General features: G+C 39.1%; 1 pseudogene; it reads right to left on the reverse strand.

Moving 5' to 3' along the window:
• The window catches only part of LOC109489260, a 138,455-nt pseudogene that overhangs the window by 115,516 nt on the left and 3,671 nt on the right, over positions 1–19,268 (reverse strand).

Here is a 19,268-nt window from a genome sequence, read left to right on the forward strand (position 1 = left end):
AGTTTTTCAAGACAGAAGAATTTAAACATGTTTGAAGTCACAGGGAAAAGTTTGAGGATAAAGGTAGAAATTAAAGTTGTCATTAGGGGCGCCTGGGTGGCACAGCGGTTAAGCGTCTGCCTTCAGCTCAGGGCGTGATCCCAGCGATCTGGGATCGAGCCCCACATCAGGCTCTTCTGCTATGAGCTTGCTTCTTCCTCTCCCACTCCCCCTGCTTGTGTTCCTTCTCTCACTGGCTGTCTCTCTCTCTGTCGAATAAATAAATAAAAAGTCTTTTAAAAAAAAATAAAATAAATAAATAAATAAATAAAATAAAGATGTCATTAAGTCATTGAAGATTATGGATGTGGTAATATACAGCATATAACTATTATTATTAGCTATATTATTACTATTATTAACTGTGGTTAATAATATTGGTTATTTTTTAAAAGATTTTATTTATTTGAGAGAGAGAGTGCAAAAAAGAGTGCATGAGTTGGGGGTAGTGGTGGAGGGGCAGAGGGAGAGGGCAAAGCAGGCTCCCCACTGAGCAGGGATTTCCACACAAGGCCCGATCCCAGGGCCCTGGGATCATGACCTGAGCCAAAGGCATGACCTGAGCCCGCTTAGACGACTGAGCCACCCACGTGCCCCTATTGTTAATAATATTGTATTGCATATTTGAAGTTGCTAAGAGAGTAGATCATAAAATCTCTCATAACAAGGACAAAAAACATTGTAATTCTGTATGGTGATGGATGCTAACTACACTTATTATGCTGATCATTTGCAATATACACAAATATCAAATCATCATGTCATACACCTGAAACTAATATGCTATGTCCATTTAAAAAATTAAAGAAGTGGGATACATGGGAAGAATTAAAATGAAATGCACAGGTGAGCAAGAAGGCTCAGAAAAAGATCTGTGTACATAGTTTTAAAGCCCAAGTACCAAAGCCAGTCCTACCTATTTCCCTCTCCCTGGCTTTTTAAACTATAACATTCCTGAAAAGTTGTGTCTTTTTGTCATTTAGTCTATCTGTAGTGGGACACTTTCATGTTGGACCCAACTTATCTTCATCTTTGAGATGATGTTAAGATGATGTTGAGAATTGTTAAGTCACATATCCTTGGGATATGGAAAGACAACCTAGAAAATGAATTCTGGCTTATGAGGATATTCTTCTCCATTCCCATGAAAAGGGGAAGTGCTCATATGCAATAAATTGGTATGGAAAGGTCTTCAGAATTTGAAGTGAAATGAGTCAGGCTGTTGTCTTTCATCATTGCAGTAGCCAAAATGGCAAGTTCTCAGATCATCAAAGCATTGACAATCTTTCATCAACAAGTAGAGACCTCTCACAAGCATTTGCAAAGTAAGCCACCTAATAGCTCTTCTCCATGCTGCCAACCCCTGCAACACACACAGACACACACACACACACACCCCAAAATTCCAGCAATGGGGTTTTTCTTAGACATTTCAAGGGATTGTGGAGTCAGATTCCCTGGAAGATCCCATCTCAAAGTATTTCAAGACCTCCTACATCTGTATGTGTGGATCCTTTTAGCCCTACAATGGAAAAGTAGAGGAAAAATCTATCCCTTATGCAGGCAATAGGCAAAGAATATTGAAAAGAAAATTGATCTATTTGCAGATGTTGCAGAGCAGGATAATGGAGCTCATCCAGAAGAATCACCCAATATTCTAAATATCTTCAACATATTCAAGCATTGGGCCAAGAACAACAGCGTGAAATTTAACTGGCATAAAGTTTAATTCCTGCATCTAAGGTAAATACCATGATTGCATTTGAGCAAAGTGGAGGCAAGCTATGAAAAAGATCTGGGTATTTCAGTTGATCACAGGTTTAAGATGACCCAGTATAGCTACTAGCAACATCTGATGCCACTTTAGACATACTAAAGAACAGCGTTTTCACTGAGAAAGCAAATTCCTCCCTATAACCTTTATAGATCAGCCCCATTCTGAAGTGCTTTATTCCAGTTTAACAACTGGACTGTGAGCAGGGGCAGGACAGCCACGATCACATTTATATGCCAATTCACAGTATTCACACCTTTAATATATTCTCTAATATTGATTTTGATCCCCATAATCATCCTATGAGATAAATGTTATTATATCCATTTTTATAGAGGGCAGTGCTGAAGTTGAAAGGCATTAAGTGCCTCGACCAAGGTAGTATGGTTAATAAGTGACAGAGCCAGGTCATTGACTCTTAAACCTCCAGCCTTTCATCTGTACCATCCTATAACAACTGTGAAGTTTAATCTAGGGATAGAAGACTTAGTGATTCATGTTAACACTCTTCAAACATTGGAAGGACCATTATGTGAGATAATGGATAGATGCTAAGAGAACTGGATATGACTAAAGGCTAGACGACTGTTACTGAAGGAGTAGAAAGATGAAGAAGAAGAATGTAAGACAAAGCCCATGTAACTAAAAGGAGTCAGTAGACTAAACTGTATTCCCTAGCAAAACTTGCTTTCTTAAAAAAACACTTCAGAGAAAATTCCTGAACAAGAGTTTGTGCAAAATTTTCCTTAATTCTCATTTTCTCTATAAATTCTCTCTATTTTTATTATGAAAGCAGAAGTGGAAAAATGGGAGGGAGCATGCATTGAAAGTGACTCCAGAGAAGGAAACACTGATGGTGCCACCTGCCTACAATTTTAGGATTACATCAGCAAAGCCTTTTATGAAACATACCAATTATTCCCAGTCCATGTGAAGGAAGACAGGGAGTAAAGGATGAGAGGTTAATCTTTTCCCAAGACAGTGTTTGGATCTAGCAGAAGTATATCCTTCCACACTCAAAATTCATTCTAATCCTTCAAAATATAATATAAAATATCAGTCAAATTTCTGTTTTATCTACCTAATCCCAGTAATGGAGAATGTCAAGACATAGTAGAAAGAGCACTGAACCAGTAGTCAGAAACTTTGCTTCTAATTCCAGTTCTGCTAGGTACCACCTGACTGGCCTTAGGCAGCTTGCGCTCAGATTTACATTAGGCAATGGGGCTGTCAAGGCCTGTGGCACCTCATATAGAACTTAAGAGCATGCACTGTGTAACAAGGATTAAGAGTGCATGCTTTAGGGGTGCCTGGGTGGCTCAGTCATTAAGTGTCTGCCTTCGGCTCAGGGAGTGATCCCAGGGTCCTGGGATTGAGCCCCGCATCGGGCTCCCTGCTCCCCTGGGAGCCTGCTTCTTCCTCTCCCATCCCCCTGCTTGTGTTCCCTCTCTCACTGGCTGTCTCTATCTCTGTCAAATGAATAAAATCTTAAAAAAAAAAAAAGAGTGCATGCTTTAGCATCAGACAGCCTGATTTTAAAGCAATTCCCTACCACTTAGATGTCTCACCTTGAGCACTTCACTGAATTTTTCTAACTTTAGTTCCGTCCTATGCTGGTTAAAGATATGGAAATAAAAATGTATATGAGGGGCACCTGGCTGACTCAGTCAGTGGACCATGCAACTCTTGATCTTAGGGTTATGAGTTCAAGCCTCACAAGATACATGACATTATCATGTACATTACCAATGAAGGGAGTCACCGGTCATTATGCTTATATTTTTGAGAAAGCAGATTTCAAAAACTTCAAAGAAAATTAAATAGAATTCAATGAAATATAATTGGGAGAGGGAAGGGAGTGGACCAAGAAAGTTGAGAAACTATCAGAAAGAAATTGCTGACACTACAATAGTGTATCACCCAGATGAGTAAGAAAAGAAGGCCGTACGGAAGGAGATGTGTGGCTATACAAACAGCTTTTCTGATGGGCTCTGACTGAAAAGGATATGAATTAAAGATGAGAGATGGGGCACATAATCAAGACAATTTTAAAACAGTGGCACAAACCTCCTGGAATAGATGGAGGAACCCCTGCTTTAGACCAAAATGAACTAAGGTGTGAAAAAACATTCTGAAGCAAGAAAAAAGACTGCTTTATTTGTGTTATTGTTTTTTGATTGTTTGTTTAAAGAAGACTAATAAGAAAAGAATAAAAGCTTGATTCCTTGGGGATAATAGTGTCATATTAACTTGCAGACAGAGGAAACTGAGTTTCTCAGGGCCTGTTTTGCTTTCCTTTAATTTCTGTCAGGAATATTTCTTGAGCAGCTGCCACGTGTCAAGCATTATTCCAAATGCTGAGCCTTTTACAATGATGCAATATAATTGCTCTTGTCAAGAGGTTGATAGTCCAGTAAGAAGATAGGCATGCAAATAAATAAATATAAACTATATAATTAAATATGTTAAAGTAATTACAGTAATAGGGGTATGAAATCCAAGGGAAATGTAACTAAATTACCCAAATCTGCCTGGAGTTCTAGAGGAGGATTCACAGAAAGAATAGCATTTAGACTGAGATATCTCAGTCAATGAAATGCTGTACAAACTGGAAAGGGTAACAGATAGAAGAGAAGAATATACTAGAACTTTCTGTCATGTTGAATGAGTTTAGCTCCATTAACTCTGATGAAGTCATTCAGTTTGCTAAAAATATTTACTAAGATTTCATAATGCCTGGCAAATTTTGGAGATAGTAGAGAACCAGAGAAATTCCAGAAGACTCAAAACTGGTAAATATTTAGACTTTCAATTTTAAGAGTAAGGATTCAATGAAAGACAATGTTGTGGATTGTTTGAGAGGACAGGCTCAAAATTTACACTGCTAAGATGGAGTTCTGGCTTTACTCCTTACTGTTGTATGACCTTAACCAAGTTATTGAATATCTCTGTTTTTCAGTTCCTCATCTATAAAATGGGAGAATAAGAGGTTATATTCGAAAAGGTTGTAGTGAGGATTGTAAGGAAAGTGCTTAGAAGAGTACCTATACATGGTAAGCTTTCAATAACTGTGGGCTGTTTTATAAATTCTACAAACTACAGACTAAAGTGGTTGGCCTCACTCACAGGAAAGATTCAAAAATATAAGGTTTAAAGACTCTTTTTTTTTTTTAAGATTTTATTTATTTATTTGACAGAGAGACAGCCAGCGAGAGAGGGAACACAAGCAGGGGGAGTGGGAGAGGAAGAAGCAGGATCCCAGTGGAGAAGCCCGATGTGGGACTCGATCCCGGCATTCCGGGATCACGCCCTGAGCCAAAGGCAGATGCTTAACCGCTGTGCCACCCAGGCGTCCAAGGTTTAAAGACTCTTACCACAGAAAAGGAAGTGATGATATTTTAGGATGAGGGTAGGTTCACTAACAACAAGTCATTTCAGACCCCCACACAATTCCAGTTTTGACACATGTGTTTTGCTGGCATGGGAAAGTGATTTTGAGGACCGAGAACATATGGATTTTGTTTATCAAGGAATTTTTCAATCCTTATTAAAAAAAGATGGAGAAATGCATACAGGTTGATGTTCTGATTGGGCGTGTCCTTAACTAAGTCAATTAAAGGATCTTGCCCAGTACCCAGGGAAGAAAAGTACACAGAAGGCTTTGGTAATCCATGCAGATGAAGAACTATTTTAGACACTAGAAAAACAAAATAAAATCATATTCCTATTCTCAAGGAGATTAAAATAGATTAGAGGAAATAGATGTTTATACAAATGCTTACTATAATAACAGACATATGTCAACTACCATAGAAGGCCGAGTTGTCAATTCTGCTTAAGTGATTGTGAAAGGCAAAGAGGTCCCAGCAGGGAAGATATTTGGCCTAGTTTTGAAAGCTGGTTTCTTGACCTTGTTAAAATATTTTGAAAAACACCTTGTCATGTTATTTTAACTACCAAAACTTCAAAATATATCTGATTGTTTTAATGACAACAATTCTATCCATTTATTGCTAAAACAAACCTATCCAAAATAGTTATAACTAAAACCATCATTAGTACAACCATGTCTTATTGTTCAGTATCTGCATTTTCATAATTTTGCTTCTCTTCAGAGCCTCCTCTCCTCTCCCCTCTATTGCTTCTGCCACCACAGACCATTCCTCACCTGAGCTGTCTCGGTAGCTCTTGGGTGGCTTTGTTCTGCCTCTCCCACCCATCTTTCACCCATGCCACCTGAGTTATCTTCTCTGAAACAGATCCCATCAGGTTATAAACTCCTAAAATAAAAAATAAAAAGCCCCTAAATAGTAAAGCATAGATTCCTTGGACTAGCAATACATCTACTTGGGATCTGGCCTCCTCCTGTCCGGTATCAGCTCCCATCGCCTATCTCCACAAGCCACCTTCTCCAGGCCATGGGACCACACCTGCTGTCTTCCACACTTCTGTGCCTTTACTTGCACTTTCCCGTCTGCCTGGAGGGCTACCTCCTACTGTGTCATCACTCATAAATTCCAATACTCCCCCTTCTCTCATTTGGTTAGAATGTGTTATTCCTTTATTAGAGCCCTATACGTATAATAGCTCTTGCTTCATTCTTTATTATATTGGATGAAATAGTGGAAAAAGAACTGAGCTAGGATTTGGACTATCCAGATTCCAATTCCTGCATTACTTCTTATCTTCACTGTGTCTCAGTTTTCCCATTTGTAAATTAGAAATGTGGGATTAATTACAGACAGTCCTTAACTCGTGATGGTTTGACTTATGATTTTTCAACTTTACAACGTGCAAAAGCAATACACTTCTGGGACAATCCTGTTCATGATGGTAGGCAGGAGCAGTGAGCTGCAGCTCCCAGGCAGCCAGGCAGTCAGGAGGGTTTATGACTGATATCATTAACAGCCGTTCTGTAGCCATACAAGCAGTTTCTCACTTTCAGTACAGTATTTAGCAAATTACAGGAGACACTCAACACTTTTTTATAAAATAGTCTTTGTGTTAGATGATTTCACCCAACTGTAGGCTAATGTAAGTGGTGTTCTAGCAGGACTAAACTAATCGCATTCCTCCATGTCATCCCTTAAGCATGTGATAAGTTTCTAGCAATCAATTCTGTTTTAAGTGTCTTAAACTTGAAGAACTTAACCTACTAAACCTAACTAAAGACACCTGAATGCTTGCTCAAGCCTGAGCGGTAGCTGTAGCTGGTCTACCCCCCACCTCCACTTCTCTCGCCCTTTAAAAACTCCTGCCTACATGAGCAGGAAAGTTGGTTTTTTGGGACATTAGTTTGCCATCATCTCAGTTAGCTGGCTTTTTCAAATAAAGTTGCTTTCCCTGCCCCAACACCTTGTTTCTTGACTTGTTGGCCTGTTGTGTGGTGAACAGATAGGACTTAGGTTTGGTAACAATTTTGGCAAGCCTGCCAGGAGAGGTGTTGCTCATGATCAGCTAGCCCAGTGTTGGGAAGACTTTGGGAATGGTCCCTAGCAACTTCCAGAACTGCTTTTAACCAGGGATCCTCCCTTCATTTCTGAGGTCAGTGTAGGTGGCTCCAGCTTTCTATAGGAATAAGGAGCCAACCTCTGACTCAAATACTGCGTGGGTTGCTGCTCCAGTGTGTACAACTGGAACTCCCTTTCTTTGCTGTTTGTTTCTGTTGTTTGAAGTACCTGGGTAGTAAAAATAGTTGTTGGACTTTATACCAATTTGGTTTTGGTTTGTCAGGTAAGCAGCTCTTTTGTGATTGTATGATAGTCATGGGAAATTTAATGTCTATTTGACTTTGACAGGCTGTTTGGGTGCATTTTGAAGAAATAGCCCAATTTTAGTTATTCATTCATGTCCAATGAAGTAATCTTTTATTGTGACACAGCATGGACACAAAATATACACTGCAATCTGTGAGCGATGGATTTTAAATAGTTCCTTGAATTACCATACTGCTTTGCAATTGAAGTTGTATTGCCAGAGAGCTGGCAAAGATGATGAGATTCCCTCTATCAGGAGAAGACTAAAAGGAAAGGGTCTAAGCTGACGGTACAGAAACCAGAAAAGAAGACTATTCCCATGGTACTATAAGATGGGGCAATTTAAGGAAGGGAGAAGACAGGATGATGTTATAAGCTCTACATCCTTTACCTGCCCTTCCAGCCAATGTTCCATCTCCTCTGGCTGAAACACTTTAGCTTCTGGAAACTGCTGGGGCTTTAGCTCCTCCTCAATAGGATACCAGGGAAGCACCAGGGCCTGGAGTAGTCTGCCTTTATAAGATGGCGAGGGACTCAGTTTGGCTAGGAGCAATTCCAGCCAGAGCAGAGCAGTTCCCTGTTGGTGGTATAAAACAGCATGGACAACTGGCTAGATTCTTATGGACTTATAGTCCCTTTTCTACTTCAGATCTGTTGAATTGGAGGAACAATGATCCCTCCTAACAGGCTGATCCCCTTGAAATGACTGAGCTACTTACCTCAATATTTGCAACTCACTAACCCTCTTAGGCAGATATTCAAACTCTTAAATATGCTTCTTATGGTCAATGAGAAATGATTACTGATAGAGAAGGCTTGTGAAGAGGCATGTGGGCTCCATTACAGAAGAGCCAATGGAATTCCCAGGTTGATGTTTTAGTTCCCTTGATGGAACCAAACTGGGATCCCAATGACAGGGGAATGCCTGGATTTGATTACTACAAGAAATGTGTTTTGGTTGGTGTCAGCAAGGGGGTTCCTAAACAAAAGAAGCCTTAATAAAATACAGGAACTCCAATAAAAATCTAATGAGGATCCCTTTGAGTTCTTGGAGCACATTTACCAAACATACCAAAAGTATACACATGCCTAAGGCACCTGAAAATATTCAGATGATTAATGTGACCTTTATCAGACAGAGTGCTCCTGACATTAAAGGAAAACTGCAAAAGTTGGATGAAGCATTAGGAACGAATCCATCACAGCTGGTGAATATAGCATTCAAAGTATACTATGGCAGGGAATAGACATCAAAAAAGAGAAGATGCAAAAAGACAGGCTACTGTCTTTGTGGAAGCCCTGGGTGTCTCTCACAAATTTGGGACTCTTTGGAAAAATAAGGGAGATCCTGTAGTTGAAAACCAATATGCTTACTGTAAGAAAGAAGGACACTAGAAGAGTGGCCCTAAATGAAGAAAGAATAAAAAGGCCAAGGAGGGGAAGGAAAGGAAGTATCAAATGATCAAACAAGATGCAGGCTCTGATGAAGAAAGAAGGGGCCCAGGGACTCCCATTGATTTAAATAAGCCAATAGTAATTTTCCCACAGGAAACATTCCCACATCCCAGGGTAACATTGACAGTGGGGAGTCAATTAATGGACTTTTAGTAGACTCTGGGCCACCTATTCAGTTAGCAATACTAAAATAGCAAAAAGTTCCAGTAGAAAAGTCTCCATAATGTGGATTACTGGGCATTACAGCAAAAAGCCTTTCTGCAAGCTATGAAATATAAATCGGGAGATCAGAAACTATGACAGATTTTTGTACATGCCTGAGTGTCCCATCACCTTAGTTGATTGAGACTTGCTCTGTAAATTGAATGCTTAAGTCCCTTTCTCTCCAGAAAAAAAAAAAAAGCAGTGAAGACTCCAGGTGCCTCCTGGACAAGCTTTAAGATTGCTGGGAGATGAGGCTTTGACTGCTGACCTATTCCCACCTGAGATCTACAAACAAGTGAGTAAGGCTGTATGGGAAGATGGGAAACCAGATAAAGCTAAGAATGTGGAACCTATTTCCATCATGTTGAAAGAAGATGCCAAATAAAAAACAATATCCTTCGAAAATGTAGGCTCTTGGATGCATATAGCCAATCCTCCAAAAAGGTTTTAAGTACTGGCTCATCAGACCTTCAGGTCTCCCTGTAAAACTCCCATTAAAAATAGTCGTGTTCTTCTGAGTACTGTTTTGTCCAAGACCTCTGGGCTATTAATATATGGTAGAAGAAAGACATCCAATTGTGCACTATCCAACATTCTCCCAACTGCTACACCTGGGAGATATGACTGGTACTCGGTCTTGTTTTGAAAAATGCCTTCTTCTGTATTCTGAAAGATGAGAAGACCCAATTGCTATTTGCTCCTGAATGGTAGGAACCACATACTGAAACCTCCCACTAGTATTGTTGGACAGTTTTATCTGAGAGTTTTAAGAACTCCCCTACTACTTTGGAGGAATTACTGTCCAGAGACTTGAGGACCTTTCAGTTAATAGAGGAAGTCCTCTTGCAGAATGTCAATGATCTACTGGTGGTTAGTCCTACTTATGAAAGATATTTAAAGAATACCATCAAATCATTTGACTGACTGTGGATACAAAGTATTCCCCCTCAAGTGCAAATTTGAGAACAAGATGTAACTCATCTGGGCTTCGGCCTAACACAAGGGCGGGAAAGCTTATTGCCCGACAGGAATGAGACTATTAGTGAGCTCAAGGCACCCACCACCAGGCACCAATTACAGGGGTCCCTAGGCATAGCTGGATTCCATCCTATTTGGATTCCAAATTATGGACTGATAGTTCAGCCCTTATATGAGGTATTAAAAGGATTGGATGCTGAGCATCTAATTTGAACAAAAAAGTGCCAGAGAGCCTTTGACACTATAAAAGAAATTCTCCTATCAGCCCCTGTTTGAGGTTGCCTGATCTAAAGACACCCCTTTAAATTACATGTGCATGAAAGACAAGGCATTGGATTAGGAGTATTAATCCAAATGCTGGGGGATCTTCCCCAACCTGTAGCCTATTTTTCAAAACAGCTGGAACAGTCAAAGGAAGACCACCCTGCCTCCAAGCAGTCGCTGTAGCTTGTGACGTTTTACAGGATGTTGAAAAGTTCACACCTGCCCAACCTATAATGTCTGTGTGCCTCATTAAGTGCTACTCTGTTGAAACAGAAGGTGGATTTTGTCTTACTGTTGGCAAAATGGGGAAATATCAAGCAATTCTACTTGAAAAACTTAATGTGAAATTTACTTCTGCTTTAAATGCAGCAACCCTGCTTCCTGATCTCAGTGATCACCTTGAATATGATTGTTTAGACATTGTGCACTTACCTTATAGACCGGGCTTTAAAGCACCTGGATTGGAAACTCTATATGGATGAAAGGAGCTTTATAGAACAAGGGCATCTGTAGGCTGGATATGCTGTGGTGACTCTTGGAGATAATTGAGGTCAAAGAACTGCCCCCAGGAAGCTTGGCTCAGAAGGCTAAAATCATTGCCCTAATGAGGGTGCCTCCTTTTGTCTGCTGGTAAAAAAGTAATTATATACACTGACTCTCACCATACCTTTTTGATAGTGCATGCTTATAGTGCCGTTTGGAAGGAGCAAGGACTGCTGATATCTAAAAATAAGTATATTAAGCACTCTATGGAAATTTTAGCTCTACTGGAGGCTATACAACAGACATCTAAGGTGGTAATCATCCAAGACATCAAAGAGGGGAAACCCATGTAATTAAAGGAAATCAGCTAGCAGGCTGGTAAAGAAACTATTTTTGGGGTATTCTGAATCCTCATATAGATCTCTCCAGGTATCCCAAGTATACTGCAAGAGACAAAAAACAAGCTAAAGAATGGGGACTTAATAACACAGAGACTACACTCCTCCTGGAGGCCTCAAGCTATGGGAAAGATTGGAAAAATGAATCACACCTTGATAAAAACTATAGCTAAAATTTGTCAAGAGGCCTGCTTAACTTGGGATTAAACATTCCCTTTGCACTGCTCAGGATAAGGGCAGCTCCCGAAAGCAGACTGAAATTAAGCCCTTTTGAAATTGTGTATGGGAGACCTCTCCAGGCTAGAGTTTTGACCTCCCTGTGCTCTGAAATCAATCATGAATTAAATGTTACAGGATATGTTCAAAATTTAAGTTAAATATTAAATAGTATGCATCAATTTGTTTCCACTAAGTCCAGTTACCTGATGAACCACTGCACCCCTTCATCTCTGGTGATCAGGTGCTACTCAGGACCTGGAGGGAACAGGGACTTGATCAGCTTGCTGCGAAGTGGATGGGACCACATGACATATTAGTGACTACCTAATCCTCTCTTAAGTTGGCTGGGGTGAAACCTTGGATACATCACAGATGGGTGAAGCGAGCCCCACTTGAGGAATCAGAAACACAACCTGAAACTTCCTCGTGGACATGTGAGTCAGTGGAACATGGATTCCACAAACTTACTTCAGCTTTTTATGCTATTTATTTTACTACTAAAATGAGCTGAATAGTACCTATAATAGGAGTTGGCGTGTATATGTTCATCAAGTTGGTTATGATTTGCATAGCTAAGGGATGCCCTAAATGGGAGGAAACTGCTAAGAGACAGTTCCCAGCTTTTAAGTCCTCACCTAGCAAGGGTACAAATTATTTTCTAAAATAAGTCCAGTTGTTTCACTCCAGTGTCCCAATTCAGCAGGAACCACTTAGACTCTAGACAATATCCTTTCCCTTTAGCTCTGTAAGGTTATGGAAGGAAATAATTGACAGGGAGGTATTTGTAGTAGGCCTATATTATAATTAGTACATTCCTGCACATCAACCCCTAAGCACACGATAAGTTTATAGCAATCAATTCTGTTTAGAGTTTCTCAGGGAACTTGAAGAACCTGGCCTATGTTAACTGAAGACACCTCAAGCCCCAGTGGTGTCATGTGGTGAACAGATTGGACCTGAGTTCAATAACATTCTGAGCATGTTTAAGGTAGGCTAGGTGAAGCTGTGATGTTTGGTAGATTAGGTATATCAAATGGATTCCCAACTTATATTTTCAACTTATGGTGGGTTTATTGGGATGTGACCCAATTGTAAGTCGAGGAAGATGTGTATCTTTGTATAAGACACGTTTTAGCTCTATAATTCTGTGATTTGAATTCATCTATCTGTCTTACTAGATGTAACCTCTTAAATCTCAATGCCTTGCAAATCTTCACGATGTGGCACCTAACTGCACTTTTTACCTAGGAGAACGATGATAAATATTTGTTGAGTAAAATGAATGAATGAGTGAATGAATAATTTAGATAGTTTCTTTCTATAAAATTGAGTCACCATTATATATGTAATTTAAATACCATATTAAATAAAGTATACCCTCCATTTAACTGCATTTCTAGAAAAGATCTAGAAAAGGCAACTAATAAGAATAAGCTATAGAGATTTAAGCTTTTTAATATTCATCATTCCAAGCACAATGCAAATATCAGTATGCTAATATATAAAGTGTGAAGAGGCTGAATATGTACTTGGTTGCTCATTAAAGCTAAAAAAAGAAAACAAATTTAAGACAGAGAAAAGGCTTCCTACCTAATATAGTTAGTTGTAAGCTCATAATAACACAAAAATCATTGGTATATATTGAACTTTCTGTTGTCAGAAACTGAAACTATACTATTTTGTATAAATAATTTTTCTTACTTTTCTTACTTTACTGATGAAAACACCTCCCTCCACAGAAGCCACACTCAAGCTCACATAGACCATAATTGGCAGAGTCAGGATTTAGGCAGAGTCAGGATTTAGGCAGAGTCAGGATTTGGATTTAGGCAGGCCTCACTATCTAAATCTAAATGCATATCTTAACCACACAACTTGATTGCCTCTTCTGAGATGATACAGCCTAGAAAATAACAGGTGTTTTCAAATATTTTGAAAGGACATCTTCGAGTTGATTTGCCTCATTTTGTTGAAGGGAAAGAGACCCATTTACACTAGCTCAAGGAGAAAGGGTATTTGTTGAGGTGATTTATAAGCCCTAGAACAGGAACTGAATATTGTGTCAGAAACTGCAGCATCTCTGGGCATTGACTGTTTGCAACTTTTTCTTTGCAGCAAGTTGCATGGTCTCTCCTTCTTTTCCTCCCATTCATAAGGCAGCATCTGCTTTTTCTCTTACATCAGTTCTATTTCCTGCCTGTTAACAGCTCCATGGCATCATTTAACTTCTCCACTGCTAAATGATAGGTTTTCCTTCTATGTTCTAGATCAAATTCCTAAGAAAGGAAATTGGATTCTTCCAGTTCTTTTTTTTTGGGGGGGGTGGGGGGCAAGCCTGGCGTATAATGTGGATCTCCAGAGCTCTCCTGAGAAGAGGGTACCCTGACCAGCCAACATTAATACCTGGTCTGTTTGCCACGTAGATGCCTCTTTCTCTCCATTCACCTTGAGATGACCTACTCTCTACCATTCCACAACTCTTTTCGCAATCAAGTTTTTACAAAGACTAGCATAACTTACCATCTCACCTTCCATTTACTCCACATATGGCAACTATGCTTCTCATTTGTTCCTCTTTCCTGGAAATTTGGATTTTGTCCCCCCCATTATGCCACTGAAAATGATCTTGCTGATGTCACCAACAATTATCTACTATCAAAATCCAATAGGCAAGTTTCAATCCTCATCGTGTTTGACTTCTTGGAGCCTGTAAAATTGTTGACCACTCCCTCATTCTTAATCACTCATGGCCTGTTTCTGTGGACTTACTCCACCAGTTGACCTCATTTGTCCCTGGCTGCTACTCTATAAGATTCCTTTCTTATGCCCATCCTCAAATATTCGTGTTCCCAGGGCTCATTCAGTGGCTCCCTTTTCATTCTAAACCCACGCTGTTGTGATATCATTCACAAGTGACCTTACCCTAAAGGCTGTTGACTTTCACATATTCATCCCATCCTATGAGACTCCTCCTGAGTTCTAACTGCATACTAATTATGCCCACTTGGATATTCTACAAACATCTCAAACCATACACTTACAAAGCTGAACTCATTATCTCACCCATCCCAAACTGTCTCTAGATTCTCCTTCCTATCCCCTACTGTGAAACACCACCATCTCTTCAGTATCACCAATAAGGTCCTTCCGTCTTCTCCATCCCTCACCTTGAATCAATCACTTTATTAGTTAAGACTCTGATTTCAATTAATGGAAACCAACTTAACCCAGCTGAGGAAAAAGGTACAGTGTTACAAAGGTACAGTGATTCTCATAGAATCCAAGGACAAGAATGTAGTTGGGCCATATAAATTAATAGTTCAGTGGAGTTTCTTTCCATCTTTCATTGTTGCTTCTCTCTGCCTGTCCCTTTCATTCTTTTCTCTCAGCCAGATCAGCTTTCTCTGTTTCTCAGAGAAAACCAGAGGGAATATAGGCTACCCAGTAACTCCACATTTTTATCTTGTCCAGTCAATCTTGGGTAGTTAATCCTGGACTGCTCAACCTCAACTAAGAGTAGGCTTACATGATAAAAACGAGGCTGCTGAAATCCACCCCTGTGGATAAGAAAGTCTGATAAGGAAACCACTATGAACTTGGCAGAAACCCCAGTGGTATCTATCATAGTAACTAAAGTCTGATGATTCTTTGACCCAAATTTTTCTCTCAGTCTGTTCCCTATACCCATGGTTAATGCCATGTCCTTATTTATGTTCTCATCTCTATTGTGGCTCATTTACTGCCATTAGAGTAATTATATATACAGTCCTCTGATCATTTGTATACATATCTTTTTCTGCTGGACTCTGAACTGCTTGAGGGCAGGCAATATATCTTTTTATTTTTGTATGCCCTCTGGTACTTAGCATAATATGTGGGATATAATTGGCCCCAGGAAATATTTGTTCAATGAATAAAAAATGTATTCAGTATCTTAGGGCCATTATTCATTTGGATCCTCTATCTAACCATCTTGGCCTGAAAATTATGTCTGCCAATAACCTTCTGGTTATAATTAGAATTCCCATTCAGTGCTTCCTGAGGGAGGGGATGTGCTAACTAATAAACTTCCACCATCGTTTATATCTCATTCTCTTATGAGTTTGGTTATATGGTACCTTAGATATTTATAAACTCTAATATTTGGATAAAATTCCATTTCTGTACCTATAAATGTGAAAACTGGACTTTAGACATGGTAATTTTACCATTCTGAAATAACCACTCTGAACATCCCTGTTGAAAAACGAACACATAAACTAAGGCAGCATCTGTCAACATCTGTGTTTAGAAACTATAGGTCTGTTTATGAAAATGTTCATTTGATAGGCCGGTGATGGGTATTAAGGAGGGCACATATTGCATGGTGCACTGGGTGTTATATGCAAATGATGAATCATGGAACATTGCATCAAAAACTGGGGATGTACGGTATGGTGACTAATATAACAAAATAAAAATTATTAAAAAAGAGAAAATGTTCATTTGGAGTAAGTAGTAACAAATCTAAAGACTGTCAGTGCTTTTGCAGAAGAATTTGTATACATTCCAAAATCTCACGTGTTGCTGAGACCTTTAATTGCTCTGTAAAAATATGTGAGGAAATAATACCCCTAGAGATATGCTTTCAAGTTCATGAGAGATCAATTTTCCTGAATGTGTTTGCCATAAAGAGTGATCAGTAACATAATAAACATTGTTGTAAGAACCACTTTTTGAGAAGATACTCATGGATGTTTCTAATATAAATTTTCGATAAAAGCCAAAGTTGCAAGCTTAATTTAAAATTTGGTGGGGGGGCACCTGGGTGGCTCAGTTGTTAAGCGTCTGCCTTTGGCTCAGGTCATGATCTCAGGGTTCTGGGATTGAGCCCCGCATCGGGCTCCTTGCTCAGCAGGTAGCCTGCTCCTCCCTCTCACACTCCCCCTGCTTGTGTTCCCTCTCTCGCTGTCGTTCTCTCTGTGTCAAATAAATAAATAAAATCTTAAAATAAATAAAAACTAAACTAAAATAAAAATAAAATAAAATAAAATAAAATTTGGTGAGGACATTACTGTAGTAGAGCAAGCTAATGTGTTCCAGAATACTGCTTCCTAGAGAAACAAGGATAATGAAATGATGACTATCTGATGATGGTGGTGATACGGGCAATGGTGGTAGCAACCAACTTTTACTGAGCACTTGTTATATGTGTACTTAGAAGTTTCAATGCATTACTTAGAGGTTTAAAAAACCTAGAGGAATGGAAGTGAGCATACCATTTTGAGAGGTTGTTTACAACATATGTATCTTATATCTTGCTGGTCATTCTAACCAAGAGCCAGCGTCCCATCTTTTTTGCTTATTCATGTCAGTATGTCTTGAGCTTTTTTAATGCTCTAAGCACTATTTAAGGTGCTGCTCGAACTGCATTAAACAAAGAAAATGCTTTTATCTTGGGACTTACCTTATGTTAGGGAGGAGAAAGAATAAGAGATATGTTAAATATCTCAACTTGAGAAATGACAAAGTTCAGAAACTTAGGAATAAATCCAAATCTGTAATAAAAATCAGTAGCAGCCACCATTTTAGTGTCTACTATGTTATCAAGAATTTTATGTAAATTAGTTGGTATTTTAAACCTCTTTTACATTTATTATTTGACTCAGCAAATATTTATTAAGCTCCAAATATGTGTCAGGCATCGGATAAGTAACAGTAAGCAAAATAAACAAGAAAGGTCTCCAAGAGGTCAAGTAATTTGCCCAAGATCCAAATAAGTAGTCAATGGCAAAACTGGAATTTGAAAACAAGTTTGACTACAAAGTTGGAAGTTATAAATAATAAATAAGTTGAAATAATCTTAGTGGCACAGACAAGAGACAGAGCAGAAAATAGGTCAGATTCTCTTTGAAAGTAAAGACATGATTTCTTAACAGATTAATTGTATGAAAAAGGAGAGTCAAGGTTTTGACTCAGAGGTTTCTGCCCTATACAACTGAAATGAGGGGGGGCGCTTCAAGAAAAGCTAGTTTGGGAAAACATTTTGGAGATGTTGGATTTGAGATACGCATTATATCTCCAATGGAAATTGTTGAATAAACAGCTGGATTTACAAGTCTGAAGTAAAGGAGAGAAAATTGGACGTATATATTTGAGATGTATATTTGAGAGTTGACAGCATACAGGCAGATAATGTAGTAATGATTGTGGCAAGGCTCAGATGCCTTAGATCGCCAGTGTTGAAGTGTCAGAGTTGCCGTTAGGTTATGAAAAGTGAAGACCCTGACCGTTTTTCAGACTCAGAGAATAGAAGGCCATTTGCTCTTGTGATGAGGGATGGATCATGGTAAGTCTCAGGGGCAGCACCAGTGTTGGTTTTGTTATTGTTTTTGTTTTGTTTTGCTTTTTTATTTATTTGTTTGTTTAGAAGCTTTGAATCTTTTTAAATACTTGGAGAAATATTCAGCTGAGATTCATCACATGCCATAAAACAGCAGTTCTCAAAGTGTGCGTAAGAATAACCTATGGGCCAGACCATATTAAAAAATCCATTTGATCCCTAGTCCTCAGTCCTAGAAACATTTACTCAGTAGACTTGAAGGAGGCCTAGGAATCTCTTGTTCTTTCCAAGCATCCCCTGTGAATCTGACGTAGAGTCCATAGACTTCACTTTGAAAACCTCTGCCGTTGATCATTGAATAAATTGTTTTTCCTTAGGATATTATAAAGACAGTTGCTTCTTGGTACATCTGCTCAGCAAAGCTTAAAACAAATAAGATTTTGTCCTGCTTTAGTGATTCAAGACAAAGTAGCTTATTGGCTATTTTCCCTTAGTGCAAGTGAATTTATAAGGTTCTTTACCTTACTTACAATAACAATGTTCCTCAGAACAGGTTTTGATGGGGAAGGAGAGTACTTGAGAATAGTAGGCGTTGGGATGGAAGACAGTAAGGACAGTGAGACTTTCCCCACCGGACTCTGTTATCCAGAGTACATATAATAATGTTAAGTTCTTACCAATGCTCAAGTAAATTTATGATTTATTTATTTACCCAATAGACAAAGGATTATGAGTAAGGCACTGTGTCAGACTCGGGAGTTTGGACATCAGATTCGTCTCAGAGATTAGCTCACTGGATAGGAGATACAACCCATAAGCAGGGAGGAAAGGTAAGAGGCTCTCTGTGTCTTCCATTCTGTGAAACTTAAACTCGCGAGTTCACCCCAGTCTGGCTTGGACTCCGCATGTTTGAGGCCCAGGGTAAGCAACATGCTACCCCTGTGGTGTCCCTGGATAACACCAAAGCTGGCTGGAAACAATCACTCTGGACATGAAAATCAGAGATTCCCACTCTGATCATGCAATTGAAGCAATGAGAAAGGTGGTTTAATCTAATGATTCTGTCCATTAAATTTTCATGTTCCTATTCCCAAACACTTCCTGAGTTCTTTGAAGCAGGACCTATAAACCCTCCAGTCTACTTTCCCAAACAGTGTAATGGGATTCATCAATACTGCTGTGTGTCTTAGAGTGATAGCTCAACTAAGCTGCTTTGAACTCCTTAAACTAGTTAACTGTTAACAGAATCCAGTACATTCAAGTAAAATAAATAGGAAAGTCTGCATTTTACTATCTAGAGCATTCACTGTGGACCTAAAGAGAGTCTGCTTAGAGCTCAGCACCAGGGGAATGTTTCTTTTTCCTAACAAAACAGT

This window comes from Ailuropoda melanoleuca, chromosome 8 (genome assembly GCF_002007445.2).
Source record: "Ailuropoda melanoleuca isolate Jingjing chromosome 8, ASM200744v2, whole genome shotgun sequence".
Classification (NCBI taxonomy): Eukaryota; Metazoa; Chordata; class Mammalia; order Carnivora; family Ursidae; genus Ailuropoda; species Ailuropoda melanoleuca.